General features: G+C 37.1%; 1 protein-coding gene across 2 annotated transcripts in view; it reads right to left on the bottom strand.

Annotated features, from left to right (window-relative positions):
• Positions 1 to 17694, bottom strand: part of LOC111150558 (transcription factor Dp-2) — a 115227-nt gene that overhangs the window by 43801 nt on the left and 53732 nt on the right. The gene's annotated exons all lie outside the window — the stretch shown is intronic.

Genomic DNA, 17694 nt, shown 5'->3' with positions numbered 1-17694 from the left:
ACACTGAAAACAGTGAGATGTGCACAGTGTTTTCAAGTGATATCAACACTTTAAATTTGAAATTAAGGTAGCTAAGTGCTACCCCAGAAATGAAACGTTAACTGATAACTTTCTGAACTGTGTCAACTACTTAACCACTCTGGACAAACTTCAGTTTATCAATGTTTTTCTTAATAATCTAATGTAACAAAGAAGATTACCCAGAAAGTATGTGAAAGAGATTCAATACTGAAACTCTAGGGGGAAAGACAGCATTTAAGAGCAGGACAAGACCCCTCCTTCTCAGATGGCCCCCTTGAATCTCCAAGCACTTGCCCAGACTCCTTAAACCCTACCTCTCACCTGATTCTCAGCAAATACTCCTATTTCCTTCAGTGAGGAAATCAGGCCATCAGGCTATACTATAGCTTCTCTTCCCTGACCTGTGAACCTGTCTGCACCCTCACCTATTTTTACTTTTTTCTCTGAGTGGAAATTCTCATATAAATGATTTCTTTCATGTCTCTACAAATCCTATCTTCTCAGGGGTCTCACTTATCAATTATCTACTGTCTCCTGGGTTTTCAACTGTACCATCAGCTCCTCCCCTTCAGTTTCTTTCTGCCCATTTGCCCTGTATCATTTTCCCTCAATACCCACACTCAACAAGGTCTAATAGCCAAATCTGTTTCTCCTTCATGTTCTTGGTATATGATTGAATCTTGATAGATGATCATTACCATCCCAGTGACCCAGTCCAGAAATAATCAACCCCCTCCTCGTTCAACTGACCACCGTATCCTATTTATCTCCTTACTCTGGCTCCTTTATGTTGCTGGCACTTGGTTTAATTTGAAACGTTATCAAATCTGATTCGAACACACTTACCGTCTAACTCAGTGATTCACTATTGTGGCTGTGCAATGGAATTATCTGGGACTCAATAAAAAATACCAATGTCTCAGTCCCACCCGCAGAGCTGCTGATAAAACTGGTCTGGAGTGAACCTGGGCATGAGACCGCTGAAAGTTCTCCAGAAGGTTCCAACGTGCAGCCATGGCTGAGCTCTACCACTCTAACTGGAAATGCTACTTCAAACAGTTTTGCTAGCCCCTCCACAAATCTGTAACAAACCAGTCTTTCAACTAGGGAAAACTGTTCTGGACACTCCCCTTCTTTAGGCCTTCAAAGATTCCACAACACTTTCAATGCCTCCCTCAGATTCCTCAACATGGCACAACAGCTTCTATCTACAGATCTCACCCCTGCCTCCCTTCCCAGCTTCATCTTCAGCTACTCCCTCCACTCCAATCAGGTTAAATACTTTGCAATTCCAGAAAGGCCCCAGCTCAACCACTCCAGTTTTGGCACACACCTTTCCTTCTGTTGGAAGTCTCTCTCTCCTTGGGCTACTTTTACTGCCTAGCATTTAAAATGGCATTCCATACCATTTTCTAAGTCATTACTGTGTGCCAGAGTCTGTTCTAGAGGCTTCCCATATATACATCATCTTGCTAGTGCTTAGGAGAATAGAATAAAATGTATTATTACTGTCTCCATTTTACACATTTAGATACTGAGACAGAATGAAGTTAAAGAATGTGTACAACATGCCAGAGATAGAGAGGGCCACAGCCCTACCTCCCAAGCCTCTGCTCTGTGTGGTGCCACCTCCCCTTACAAGCTGTTCCCAGCCTCTGTGGTCTAGTTCCTGGATGCCCTTCTTCTGACTTTTTCATAAAACCTATGATCATTTGCTTGTTCTAGCTATCATTTACATAGTTTTAAGTGGGCTATGTCTCTCAGCTTTGTATCCTAGCGCCTGGTTTAGTTCCTGGCACAGAATAGGCACACAGAAGTATAAAACTGATTAGCATAGATTGGAGCTATTACCTTTTCTAATCTGGATGCCATATTTCCTGTAATGTGGTGTAAACTGTATTTTTTTGTTACATTTTAACTGGTACCATAACTTATACTGAGTCTGAAATAAATTTAAATGCTAGTTCTTTTATTATTTTGAACAACCAGGATATCAAATAAAGTTTCCTTCCTCTGTAACCATGAAGCTGATTTTTGTTTATATATAACACACATATCTTACCAAGTGCTAAAGATAAAAGTTATTATCAAACTTCCCAAATATGGTTATTCACCTATTTAAGAATTCACCCTAACTGGAGAATAATTATCTATGATTCTAGGGTGAAGGAGAACAGCTATGTAATTGATAGACATGTGCCATCAACTCAGCCCCAGGCAGGACAGGCATGTGAGGAAAAACACAGCCCTGCAAAAGTCTGGCTCTCAGATTTTTTTTTTTTTTTTAATTGAAGTACAGCTGACATATATATTATATTAGTTTCAGGAGTACAACATAGGGATTTGATAGTTACATATATTACAAAATGCTTATCATGGTAAGTGCAGTTACTATCTGTCACCACACAACATTATTACAGTATTATTGACTTAATATTCTCCATGCTGTATGTTGCAACCCTGTGACTTATTTTATAACTAGAAGTTTATACTTCTTAGTACCTTTCACCTATTTCATCTATCCCCAGACCTCCTCCCTTCTGGAAACCACTGGTTTGTTCTCTGTACTTATGAATCGGTTTCTGCTTTTCTTTGTTCATTTAGTTTTTTTAACATTCCACATGTAAGTTAAACCATGTGGTATTTGTCTTCTCAGATGATTTTAAAAAATGACTTTAGTGATGCTGAATGTTTAAGATGAAATCACTTCTGATAAACTGTTAAAGCAAAAATCAAAAACCAGCAAAAAGCAGTGAACAAGAAACACAAAAAAGACAAATTAAGGTTAGGGAACAGATTGACTCTGATTTTAAACCTGACACTAGAGGAAAATTAAAATATAAAACTCAGGTCAAAACAAAATGAAAAACATCATTAAACCCAGATCTGCCATGCCAGTTAATACCAAAAGAATTTAGAGGGAACTTAATAAATTTGACAAATTGATTCTAAAGTGCATCTGGAAGAGTAAAGGCAGAGAACAGCCAAGAAATTTTTTAAAAAAAGGAGTAAAAGGGAAGAGGGGAACTTATCCTACCTAGATTTCAAAATTATTACACAGCTGAAGTGTCAGAAATAATGTGATATTGCTAAGAAGCAAATAAAAAAAGTGACAAAACAGAAATTAAAGTCCAGAAATTACTTCTTGTACATACAAAAATGTTATATATGGTAAAGGCAGCATTTCAAATCAATGTGGGAAAGGGCGGATTACTTAATAAAATGTTCTTGGTTGTATATCTGAAAAATAAAACACTGCACATCTGCTGCACTTCAATAATAATAAAAAAAAAGGCACACCAGAAGAAATGTTTCTGAGATAAGAAACTGTCCACTTGGGTAAAAGAAACCTTGGATTTCAATTTCTCATCTTGTACAAAAATCAATTCCTGAAAGATCAAGTATTTACACATAAAAATTAAAGACATAATGCCTGGGTGGCTCAGTCGGTTAAGCATCTGCCTTTGGCTCAGGTCATGATCTCAGAATCTTAGGAGGGAGTCCTACATAGAGCTCTCTGTTCACGGGGAAGCCTGCTTCTCTCCCTCTACTTCTCCCTCTGCCCCTCCCCCCTGCTGATGTGCGTGCACACGCTCTCTCTCAAATTAATAAAATCTTTTAAAAAATTAAAGCCATTAAAGTATTAAAAGAAGGGTAATAATAGTTTTTGTAATTTGGGGATGAAGAAGCCCTTCTGAGCATGTTATAGCATTTAGAAATCTTAAGTGAAAAGAGACTGACAGATGGGACTATCAAAAAATAAATGTTTCCTAAATAGCAAAAGACCTAATATACTTGAGACAAACCTCAGACTTGGTAAACAAATTTGCAACACATACGTCATTAGATTACTATCCTGAAAAACTTTTATTTACTTAACTTCCCACTTCTGAGTCAATAACAGTAAAAATACCTCAATACAAAAATAAGCTGAGGCCATGAAGAAACCTAAATGTCAATAATCACATGAAAAGATGCTTGATTTTAATTTTTTTAAAAAAATTACACTTTTAACAAAAAGAAACAATTTCATGTACCAGGCTGATAAAGATTAATAAGTCTGATAACATCCTGAGTTGGTAAAAATGTGGCATAATGGCTACATTTACAAAATACTTACTTGGCACCTACTAGATGTTAAGTACTAATGCTAAGCACTTATGCGTACTTGGTGCAAGGGACACTATCCCCTGCACTCAAGCAGCTAACACGTTGTTGGTGGGAGGGATATTGGACGGTCTTTTTGGAGGGCAGTCCGACAATGTAACTAAAGAGGAGTAATGGGTTTGGTCTCTTAGAGGACATCATTTTAAGTAAGTGCTTTAAAAACAATTATGGGATTGGGAGGGAGACAAACCATAAGTGACTCTTAATCTCACAAAACAAACTGAGGGTTAATGGGGGGAGGGGGGTTGAGGGGGGTGGGATTATGGACATTGGGGAGGGTATGTGCTATGGTGAGTGCTGTGAAGTGTGTAAACCTGGCGATTCACAGACCTGTACCCCTGGGGATAAAAATATATTATATGTTTATAAAAAATAAAATTAAAAAAAAAAAAAACAATTATACACATTTTAAAGTCTCTTTCCATTTCAACAAAATGTCCTTTCAACTGCTCTCCATTGCCTAAGTGACAAGCTGATCCCTGGCCTCTGCATCAGCATCACAATTAATTCCCAATAATGGGAAGACCCTCTCAGCAGCAATTCCTCTGCTGGATATTTATCCTAATAAACTAAGCAGATAACAACAGTTATACATGTCCTAGAACTGCAACATTATAGATAAAGGCAAAAACCTAGAAACAATTTAAATGTATAAACATCTTTTGGTACATGTGTATGATGGAATATTACATAGTTCCTAAAACAGAATTGTAAGGACATATTAGCCATGGAAAAATGTTCCCATTTTACGAGGCTATGATTGGTATGACTCCCTTTACCTAAAAACTACATACTCATAAGTTATATAAAGCATAAAAAGTATGGCAAGATAAACAACAAATGTAAGAGAGGTTAGCTCTGGTAAGAGTTTGGGGAAATGTTTTACTTGTTTCATACTTATTCATTACTTGAAAAAACATCTTATGAACATGCATATTTTATAATTTAAAAAGTTACTGCCATTCTGGAGGGAAAAGAGAGAGGGAGGGAGGAAGGGAAATAGCATGAGATTCAGTCACAGCTATTGAAACAAGATAGAAATCTATAAATGAGGTATTTGTGTTTTATAATTAGTAAAAATGAAATCTGCTTTGGAAGCAATAATTTTGTATAAGATGAGAAATTGAAACCCAAGATTTCTTGGATTTCAATAATTATAATACACAGAAATAAAAGCCATGCATTTAGACAATTGTTTACTTTCATCAAATCAACTAGGTTCAAGCAGAAACAGAACTTTTTTGACTCAAAAGGACATATTTAAATCAGTTATAAACATCCAGTATCCCAACATTTCAGGTAGGTTAAGAGAAGTAAACCAAACCAAGTGTAAAGAATTTTTCCTAAGTACCTGGCCTTAATTCATAGCTCTTTGGCAACAGGGGCTTGATACTGTCCAGAAGCCAATTCCTGGCAGTTGTTGTATTTATTAAAAACAAAAATTTAAAGACCTGCCTGGATTTGGGTTTTGGCAATTCTCTGCATTAACTAAATGAGATCAACTACCTGGGGAATTGGCTTGGAAAAAGAGCTAAAAACAGCCAAATCTTGGCACAGGCACACAATTTTGCCTCAAAATTTTATTTCAATTTTCTGAGTAATTAGAATCTTTCTATTTTCCATTATAATTGTCTAGACACCAAAGATTTCTTTCACTCATAATTCTTAAAGGGGTTCCTGTTCCAGTTAGTCACCTTCAATATGTCCAATTAAAATAAAAAATTCAGTGAAATAACTGTGGTTTGTCTACATGATGCCAATGTAAGTTAATTTTTCACAGTACTGACTTTCCGGGAAAAAAAATTTTTTTTTGGCCTGAATTCGTTTTTGGAAAAACCTTCACCCAAGCCTATTGTCACATCGTCCTAGAAGAACCAAATTAATAACTTACTCTAAGAAAGTGTACACCTATTTAATGGGATTATAAATATCTCAAATCAGAAATAGTGGTATATCCCATACACATACAGGGTCCCACTCCAAAGGAAAAGCTAACCCTCAGCCCTAAATAGTTAAGAGAATGACCTAGTTTGTGGTGGTGTAGGTGTTTGTCAAAGTCATATCATGCTAGGCTAAAGGGGTTAGGCTCCACTACATGCAAATTATACCTTAATAAAAAAAGAGGGGGGGAGTGACCTATGCAATTTCATACTTACTATTAAGAGGCTAATTACAGATTATACAATCCTTTTCCTTTCTTCCCTCAGATATTTACTTGCCTTATTCCCTAGCTTCCTTCTAGTCTCTGGCTTGGTCATCACATCAGATGCCTGACCATTCTATATAAGCACTTCTAATTTACTGTGATTCTTTACCAGAGCACTTATCTCTATGTGATGATATATGGCCTATTAATATTTACTTGCTTAGGTGATGATGATGATTTATTTATTTCTTTATTTTGATTTCCCCTCCTGAGTGGTATTCTGAGTGCTTGGTTCTTGTCCTGCTGTTTTAAATGCCATGACTGGTAACCAGCTTGCCCCCTCCCCTGGGTGACAGAGATGTCTTCACGCTAAAGAGCAGACAGGTCACACACAGGCACTAAGCTCTAGGACCTGGTCAGTACAGAAAGAGCTCTTTCAAGGAATACTGCTCCAATGACCATTTCCAAATGCATCATCAGCTGGGAGAACCAATCTTCTAACCCTAAATCACTTGTGTGCGTGTGTGTGTTTCCCATGATAGAAAAGGCAAGAGAAATCCAAATCTAGAAGGAAGAATGAAGGCCTCTTGCTTACTTGGCCCCCAGATGTAGCCAATGGAGGTTTCCCACTGCCCAAGCCAAAAGGCCTTTCTAAGTCCTGAGACTGCCAGCTTGCGAAGAGATCTTGCTAGATACTTTATTCTCAACATTATTTTATTCTCAACACTATGAAAGTCCTCATCCCCTCTGTGTCCATTTCCATTCCTTTGATGTGCTTCCAAACTAGGTCCTCCAGAATGAAGGCTTCTCAACCAGCCAGGGGATGAGTTGCCCTGACTACCCATCCACACATTTATCCAAGGCAGCCACACAGACTCAGGGACAAGAGGACCAACCGTGTTTTAATCACATACCAGACACTAAACCTCTCACTTCACAAAGGACAAGAGGGGGAACTCACCAGTAATCCCTAGGTGTTGGCTGTAAGTAAAAGCACCTTCCAGGCTGAATGTGAACCAAGAGCTAGATAGAAAATCAGCAAGACTACAGGAGTGTATACACAAAGGGCCAATCATCTACATTTGAAATGGGAATGGACTAAATCTGTAATGAGATGTCTAGTTTTTTCCACTACCCAAGAAATGAGGCCAGCACCATCTAAAATGCTCCGACCAAGCCTAAACACACACACACACACAGACATTCACTGTTTGGAACCTTCAAATGCCCTAGCTCCTCGTGCAAATATAGTTTTTTTCTTAATTTTTAATTTTTTATGATGTTATGTTAGTCACCATACAGTACACATCATTAGTTTTTGATGCAGTGTTCCAAGATTCATTGTTTGGGTATAACACCCAGTGCTCCAAGCAATACGTGCCCTCCTTAATACCCACCACCAGGTTCTTCTAACCTCCCATCCTCTCCCCTCCAAAACCCTCAGTTTGTTTCTCGGAGTCCATAGTCTCTCATGGTTCATCTCCCCTCTGATTTCCCCCAATTCGTTTTTCCTTTCCTTCTCCTAATGTCCTCCATGCTATTCCTTATGCTCCACAAATAAGTGAAAGCATATGATGATTGACTTTCTCTGCTTGACTTATTTCACTCGGCACAATCTCCTCCAGTCCTGTCCATGTTGATGCAAAAGTTGAGTATTCCTCCTTTCTGATGGCTGAGTAATATTCCACTGTGTATAGGGACCACATCTTCTTTATTCATTTGTCTGCTGAAGGGCATCTCGGATCCTTCTACAGTTTAGCAATTGTGGACATTGCTGCTATGAACATTGGGGTGCATATGGCCCTTCTTTCCACTACATCTGTATCTTTGGGGTGATTATTATCTGTCCACAGCCCACCCACTCCCAGAATTTAAGTTCTGTAAGGACAGGGGCACTTCATTATCTCATCCACTGTTGTATCTCCAGCACCTAGCACACCTTGCCTGAGACATAAACAAATACTGTTGCATGAAAATGAATACATGAATGAATACATGAATGTCTGGATGGAAGCATACGATACAAATTCATGAGACACATGAAACACGAGTATATTGTGAAAACTACGTCTCCTTCTATCTCCAGCCACCACCTAATTATTCCCTTCCCTACTGATGTCTACTGGTGCCAGGTTGTATATAAACTTTCGGAAAGATTCTAATATAAACAAACATATATGCATAAACGTCCTTTTTTCCTTCACATATAGCTGAATACTCTATCAGTTTGCATGTTGCTTTTTTCCCACTTAATAATACTGTATCTATCTTAGATGTCTTTCCATACCTGTATATGTAGTTTTGCCTCAATACTACTTTGTTAACCACACAGTATTACTTTTTATGGATCTACATGTTTATTTATCAATCCCTTAGTAACAGAAAAGCTTTTAATATTACAAATATTAATAAAATCCTTTATTACTACAAATACTACTGTAATAATTATCCATGTCTTTACACATACTGGTTGTACCAAATGATTGCACTAATTCACCCTCCATACAGATATGTATAAGAATCTTTTTAAAAATGTATAAAAATGTCCATTTCTACATATCCTTACCACTCAGTGTGTTAATCAAATTTTGTCAACTTTTAGGTTAAAAACGGTTCTTGTTTCATTTTGGTTCTAATTTATTATAATGAGTAAGGCTGACATGTTTTATTTAAAAATCATCTAAATTTTTCCTGAAAATATGCTCACCTTTCTATTGACTGCTGGTGATTTTTTTACTAGTAGACTCTCTTTAAATATTGAAAAAATAAGTATATTCTTTGTTATGCCTGATGCAAATATTTTCCCCAATTTGACATCTGCCTTTTACTTTTATATATGATTTTCTTTGTGTATTTTTAAAAAATGTAGTGGGGTTGTTTTTTGTTTTTTGTTCTTTTTTTTAGAGAGAGAGTGAGAGTGGGGAGGGCAGGGGCAGAGGGAGAGAGAAAATCCTAAGTAGGCTCCACACCCAGCACAGAGCCAAGGGCAGGGCTCAATTCCACAACCCTGAGATCCTGACCACAACCGACATCAAGAGTCAGATGCTGAACTGACTTAGCCACCCAAATGTCCCAAGAATGTAGTCAATTTTATACTAATTCTTTTTCTGTGTGATTTTTGTGTCATATACAAGAGGTCTGTAAGTATGTTTAAAAATAAAAATGAAGGTCTGAGTAACTACAAAGTTTATCTTTATTTCCCTCCTTAGAGGTGTATGTTATATACAGACATGTTACATTTTACTTACCTTACAGGTTTGGTATTTCCAGTTGGCTATACTGTTCTTTAAAAACTTAGTTATATACTAAGATTGTATTAAACATCCCCCATGTTTTCTTATAATACATTAATGCCTTCATTTAAAATTTAACATCCTTGACATCTGGAATTTATTTGATGTGAGAAATAAAACATACAATATTTTTCCCTCAGATGGCTCTTTTTAAAAAAATGTTTTATAGGGGCGCCTGGGTGGCTCAGTGGGTTGAAGCCTCTGCCTTCGGCTCAGGTCGTGATCCCAGGGTCCTGGGATTTAGCCCCACATCCGGCTCCCTGAGCAGGGAGCCTGCCTCCCTCTCTCTCTGCCTGCCTCTGCCTATGTGTGTTCTCTGTCAAATAAATAAATAAAATCTTTAAAAAATATATATATATGTTTTATTTATTGGGGTACCTAGGTGGCTCAGTCAGTTATGCATCTGCCTTCAGCTCAGGTCACAATACCAGGGTCCTAGGATCAAGCCCCACATGGGCTCCACACTCTGTGGAGAGTCTGCTTCTCCCTGTCCCTCTGCTGCTCCCCCTGCTTGTGCTCACTCTCTGTTAAATAAATGAATGAAATCTTTTTTTTTTTTAAATGAATGAAATCTTTTACAAATATATCTTATTTATTTGAAAAAGAGAGAGTGTGCATATGCACAAGCACACAGGAAGGGGCAGAGGGAAGAGGGGCAAGCAGACTCCTGAACATGGGGCTCCATCCCAGGACCCTGAGATCAGGAGGTGAGCTGAAGGCAGAAGCTTAACTGACTGAGCCATCCAGGTACCCCTCCCCCAATAGCTATTTTTAAGATATTATTTATTTGACAGAGAGGGACACAGAGAAAGATGGAACACAAGCAGGGGGAGTGGGAGAGGGAGAAGCAGTCTCCCCACTGAGCAGGGTTCCCAATGCAGGGCTCAATCGCAGGACCCTGGGATCATGACTTGAGCTGAAGGCAGATGCTTAACTGACTGAGCCACCTAGGTGCCCCTCAGATGGCTATTTTTAATAAATAATCTGCTCCCCTTCCCCCATGCTGCCATGAAATGTTACCTTGATCATTTACTTATTTGGGTCAATTTACTGATGTTCTATTCTGCTCCACAGATCTGCCTATTTATGTGACAGTATCATATGCTTTTATTTCATTCCTGATTAACATTTCCACCAGAGAATAAGCAGAGTCAGAACAGGAGTGTCACACATTTTTCCTTTCTGTATTACCCTTTTAACTATTTGTTAATAAGTGTTGTAAAAGACTATCAACTGGTTTCACATAAACTACTAATGAGGTCAAGTCACAGGTCAATTCTAGAATGGGTCAATTCATTTTGCAAGGAAATTCATTTCAGCCAGTCATCTAGAAAGCAATGTATGTCACTGAAGAGTGGACTAGAACAGAAACAATATTTATCACCTTTATTTGACAAATAACTCAGGCCCAATAATTCAATGCACTATCTTTATAAGTAAAACACATTAATAACACATAATTAATTTGAAAAATGGCAACATACCCAACTGGAAATGCCAAGATATGTAAAACAGAGTATATCTACGTAACCATAACTGCAGCATCGCTACAAATGGGAGATGTGAGAAACAGAAGACAAAAGTTCTTAATATTGGGTGCCTGGGTGGCTCAGTTGGTTAAGGGTCTGCCTTTGGCTCAGGTCATGATCCCAGGGTGCTGAAATCAAGCCCTGAGCCAGGCTCCCTGCTCAGAGAGGAGCCTGCTTCTCCCTCTCCCCGCTGCACCCACCCCTCACTTGTGCTGTCTTGCTCTCTTTCTCTCAAATGAATAAATGAAATCTTTTTTTAAAAAGTTTCTAATATCTCCTAAGTTTAATGGTTCAAGTGGCATCTAGAACCTCCCCCTCCATATTTGGTTCTACAAGGGAATTCAAGCAGTCTATAGTACATAGGTAAGGACAGAAGATCTGAAATGCAAATACCTACATATCATAGGCATGGAAGAAAAGCTTAGCTGTTTTTGCAGCTGTCAGAACACAGGACTTCTAGGATCCCCCAAATGGACCACCTAACCAGGATCTTTCCATGAACCAAAGAAAGGCTTTCCATGAACCAAATCAAGAACCTTGAAATGGCCACAAGAAACAAGCTCTTAGCCCTAAGGGTCAATAAATCTGTCCTGTCAGTCTTTCCTACATACTTTCCCTGGAGGATCAAATCTGTTCTCTTGGCTTTGATAAGCATTTTTACATGGAGGACACCTTTTAAAGCAATTAACTAGCTCCTTGTTTTTTTGGTATCTAAAACCATAAATGCCTTGGATTCTTCACTTTGAAAGGAGAAAAAAACTTTCTTTCTTCATCTTCCTGTATGCCAGAATTTAAACAGTGCCTCTTCATTTCTTAAATGAACTCCTTAATTCAAGCTCTGGCATCTGGAATATTACAGTTGTTTTCATTTAGTTCATCAAACCTCAAAGCTAAAAGATCTTAGAAATCATTTAATCCATTCTCACTAGGTTTTCTTTATAGGACCTTTCCTTTCAATATTTTTAAAATGTCTGTCCAAAAACATGTCTCACCTACAGGTTTGATTCTATCACTTTTACACTGGCTTCTTCATCTTTAGTTAAAACATGTCATTTTGTCCTTTTTCTATTATCTTGCTCAGTAAAGGAAATCTGTAAATAAATTTCTCATTTCTCCTGTTTAATTAGAATTTCCCATTTTTTGGACAATATATCTTCTGATTAATACTTGAATTAGTTTACCATATGGCCTCAGACAACTTGGCTCTTCCAATCCTTCATAGTAATTTTTCCCAAATGGGCCTGTTCTTAAACTGTAAAGGGGTGGGGGTGGGGCAGGGATGTAGTGTCACTCTAATTCCAAATGCACATTCCTTGGCTTCACTCAACATCCAAAGCCTCAAAAACTAGGTGGGAATGCCTATTTTTAACAAGTGCCTCAGATGATTCTTATGATCAGTCAAGACTGGGAAAGACTGCTTCAGGGCCCCTTTTTCTCTTGGTTCAAGTTAAGGAAGTAATGGAGTAAAGTAGACTCTTTCCATTACACTTAATCTCTTTCCAAAAAATTTAAAAAAAAATGGGTTGAGTGACCCGTATTTCTTCAGCCTCTTGTTTTTACATGTTACATCTTTTCAGTATTTAGCCTACATTCAACCCCTACTTCCAACACCATCACTGCAGCCAGTACACCCACCAGATGGCACACAGACACCGTGTGCATGCCTAGTAAAAGAGTGAGCGGATGGGAGCACATTTTATCTTGTACCAACAGCCGCTGAATGGCTAGAGAAGATCAAGGCAGCTGGGTGCAACCACAAAGATCAGAATTTATGAGTATTAGAATATCCAAGTGCACTTAATTGGAAATCATCCTCATGAAGAAGCCCATGACCTCTCTAACATGGTAATCTGTTCCAGACTGTGTTAGTAAATAATTCATTTAAAGTTTATAGTGAAGGAGTGCATGGATGGCTCAGTCAGTTAAGTGTCTGCCTTTGGTTCAGGTCATGATCCCAGGGTCCTCGGATCGAGTCCTGCATTAGGCTCCCTGATCAGTGGGGAGCCTGCTTCTCCTTCTCCCTTCGCTGCTCCCCCTGCTTGTGTTCTCTCATATGTGGGCTCTCTCTCTCAAATAAGTAAATAAAATCTTCATGAAAAATTTTAGTCAGGAGAAATATTTTTCCAATATTTATAAAAGATGGCAAATGACTTACAGATAGACCTACAATTTAAAAGTTGCATTCTAAATTTAAAACTTTACAACACTTAAACTCAAAAAGACCAAAAACTACCCATGAATTAGAGTTTCAAAGCACTTCTTTTCCCTAGAAAATTAGAAAGGGGATCACTGAATTCCATAATACCATACTCAAAACTGTAACGATCAATATTCTTATTTCAACAATATGTTCCATTTGAAAGCTATTATCGAAGCTACATCGAAATCATATTTTGAAGAGCAAGAAATCTTTTTTTTTTTAAATATTTTATTTATTTATTTGACAGAGAGAGATCACAAGTAGGCAGAGAGGCAGACAGAGAGAGAGAGAGAGAGAGAGAGAGAGGAGAAAGCAGGCTCCCTGACAAGCAGAGAGCCCGATGCGGGACTCGATCCCAGGACCCTGAGATCATGACCTGAGCCGAAGGCAGAGGCCTATTAACCCACTGAGCCACCCAGGCGCCCCAAGAGCAAGAAATCTTAAAGTTAGTCATCAACAGCAACAAAAATCTTTTAATTAAAACCTAATCCATTAAAAGATTTTTCAAAAAAAATCTTATACCTAAGTTCCCTGGGTCTACTTGGCACATAGTAAGTGGTCAGCAAATGAAGTAGTCTCTTCATTTTTGTGAGAGAAATTGCCAAGAGAGTGACAAACTTTGTACCATAAGTGAGCAAAGTGCCAAAAACCAAGCTCCTACTGATGGTCTCCAGCTTTAGAGTCAAGATCCAAAAGTTCATTTATAAATTGGTTGCTTGAAACTTGGTAGAAAGAAGTAATACTGTTATTACATGACAGGTTCCTGGATCCTTTAGCAAGAGTTAACTCATAATACACTTAAAGCCCAATACTCATACTATTTTATCTGCTCCTCAACAATGTAAAAGATTTTCTTTTCAGAAAAATACAGGCATCAGGCAATCTTCCCTCTGACCTCCACCTCAGAAATGAGAGATTTTTAGAGATTTTGCTGTTGTTTCTAGTTGTACACATATATACATAAGGCAAAGAGAATGTCTACATTAGTCACTCTCTGGGTATTCTAACTTGGAAAACAATGAATAAGCAAAGCTTAGATGCCCACAGACCTCAGTTTTGAGTTCATATATACAATGGGAGAACTATAGGTACCTACTCTGAAAGTCTTTCAGTGTATTACTCTTAATTTGAAGGGTTAACAGTCTCAAAGATTTCTGTATTGTTGTTGCTGATGCTATTATATACCCAACTGTCATGCCTACATCTATAATCGTGACACATATTTTTGGTAACTACAATCTAGGATGATGTCATAGTTATATATCACATGTGAGGCCATCAATTTTTTTTTAGGGCTGTTTATTTTATCAAACTTACATATACTTTGATAAAAATTATAAAAATTTTTACTTTAGTCAGACCTATAGTTTGTAAATCCACTTTTTTTTTTTTTTTTTTTTTGAGGGGGTAGGGAGAGAAGGAGAAAATCTTTAGCAAGCTCTATGCCCGATTCTGGGCTCCATCTCACAACCCTGAGATCATGACCTGAGGCAAAATCAAGAGTCAGACACTTAACCAACTGAGCCACCCAGGTACTCCTATAAATCCATTTTAAACTCCATGTAAGTTACTTTACTTACCTTAGGGAAAAAACCCTTCAACTGCTACCTATTGCTATTCCTTAAAAAAGAAAAATGCGCGAAGATCAATTTTAGAATCTTAATGTAATCTTAAGTAAAACAGTGATCTGAAAAGCTTCAAAATCTCTAAATTCTGTCATTACGTGAAGCAAAGAAAATTTTCTGGGAAGCCTCCAGATCCCAGCTAAGAGCAAGAGAAATTTTTAATAATCTCCTTGAATGTTGGTATCTTTTTAGACCAATTAAACATTTAGAAAACCATTTAATATTTGCTCCTCACACAAATTTTGAACTATGGTTTACAGAATTTTTTTGGCTGTCATCTATTCTTACTATTTTTACAGTGTAGGGTATCATGAATTTTTACTATGTGCCTTATACATGAAAGATCCGTTGCTCAGCACTGGTTTTTCAAGAGCAAACTTTAAGAAATGCATAAAGTTGTAATGTGTATAAATGCACACTATTCAAGAGCATAGAACTTCTCTTACTTGTAAAAGGAAAGGTTTTTACTTGTTATGAATTCCACAAATTTAAAAACTATTTTTTTTTAATTTGACTGCTTTCATTTACATGTGTATTGCCTCCAAGCTCTTCCTTTGCTACTTTTTTTCAGCAAATAAACATTCTTCTCTGTCCATTAGCAATCAATCCAAGTTTACTATCTTTCTTTTAAGAAGTTCATTTCAATTAAACTAAAATATTTCTCTCCCATTTCTTATTCAAAGATCTTTTTGGAATAAGTCCTATGTTTCTCACTGAAGATAAAAGGATCTCTCACACTATATGCAAATAATGTTTCATAATGGAATTTCATTTTGAGCCTTAGTACCTATTGTGCAATTACAAACTTCTGCAACCTAAGTATTCCTTATATATTTTATAATGGGTAGGCTTTTTTCCAAATATTCTGTAGGACTTAATGATCATTTTTCCATAACTTACGTGCACTAAAATTAACTTTCTCACATTTCCATAATTATATTAATTTTTTTAAGATTAAAAAAAAAAGTCTTTCCAAAAGGTATGTTACTCTACTGATTCTCAAATTCTAAGTATAAAAGAAAAAAATTTAAATGACTAAGTTTTATTTATTCCCCGATTAAGTCAGATTTATGACCTCCCCTCCCCATTCCAGCTACTGTGAATTTCGAATAAAACAACCTCAATTGTAACAGAAGAAACATCTGTTGCTTTTTTCTTCATCAGGGCTTTCCTAACTGAAAGAAAGGCTCTCTGCCTGACCTCCTCTCTCACTCCCCCTCCCCACCCACACTAAGTTCCTTAAAACTCCTTTTTAAGTAAATGTATTATTTAAAATGTTACTGTATCTACTTAAAATGTCATAACATTGTAGAAATATTCACTTCCTTATTAAAATTCAAAGAATGGGTAACTCTTAAATATATCCAAAAACAAGAGCTGTGACTACTAGAATATTAATTGTAACTGAAATGCAGACTTTCCAGAGTATATTTGAAGTGATCAACTCAATCAAGTTGTCACACATTCCAGGCTCACTCACTATTATTTAGGGCTAAGATTTTCTTCATAGGTTCCAGATTCATATAGGATCTTGCATGGTATATTTTCTTTGCCAATCCAACACTAACATAATGGCAGTCACTACCCCAAGAGGCAGACACCAAATGGTGCCACCCACACTCTCACACTGTGCCTCATAATAAACCATAAAGCAGTGGAATGCACCGGCCCCTTTATGAGCAAACAATGCCCGAGCTTCATTAGAATACAGCTGACATTTTCAAAAGCACAAATACTTTTAAAAAAAATGTACTAGGAAAAAAAGGAATGAAACAGCTATAAAAGCTGAAATATCTTTTTAAGTGTCAGGTTTACTTCAAAGATCCGAGGAAGCATATTTTGCTGTTGACAATTTGAAAGTTTTCACAAATTAAAAAAAAAAAATGTATAGTTAAGGGCAAAGCTTATTTTATTAACTACTGGAAAGAAATGAAAGTAAAAACTATCATTTGAATTGCATTCACAAGTAATAACTATGAAGTATCTTCAAAAATATTCATTTCCTCAACTGCTTTCCTAGTTCTTGAAAGAGGAAAGCTGAGCTCTAGAATTATTTTCACATTTTAACTGATTTATATAAGTTACTGAGTGATAAAGTAAGCTTACTCTACCACCCCCCCCCCCCCGCCCCGGCCCAACCCAACCCCCATACCCTGTAGTTTTCCTTGCTTGTCTGCAACAAGCAAGGACGTCTTGAATTCAGCGTGCTCTTGGCTATTTATCAACTTAATATTGCTGCTGCTGGAAGAATATAAAATAAACACGGTAAAAACTCACCCAGCAGTAAGAAACAAAATGATCTCTCTTACCTGGTCTAAAGAAGCATGCCTCTCACTGCAGTACCAACAACACTCTACAGTCTTTGTTACCATTCAGTGGAAACTTGAGACTGTGTCAGACATAAGTAATCGAGCTCAGAAAAGCTCAATTTAAAATACTTCTCAATAAAACTAAAAAGATGCTCAAGAAAACTGTTTAAGTAACTGGCTTTCAAAAGACATATGAATTCTGTCTAATGCAACAAAGATCATTCAAAAGAAACTAGAAGTGTAAGTCTTAAGAGACAAAGGGGCTTTTTAATGTGTAGAATTTTACTTTCTTATTAAAGGTTTTAAAAATATGCTTAAGATAAAAGCGGTAAAAAGATAAAATGGCTAACTCCAAATTAACATTCTAAATATCACTTGAATTTTAACTAGCTAAAAAAATAAAA

The sequence above is a fragment of the Enhydra lutris genome, unplaced genomic scaffold, assembly GCF_002288905.1.
Source record: "Enhydra lutris kenyoni isolate GAN:26980312 unplaced genomic scaffold, ASM228890v2 scaffoldscaffold2, whole genome shotgun sequence".
In the NCBI taxonomy this organism is placed as follows: Eukaryota; Metazoa; Chordata; class Mammalia; order Carnivora; family Mustelidae; genus Enhydra; species Enhydra lutris.
This window is presented reverse-complemented; position numbering and strand designations above follow the sequence as displayed.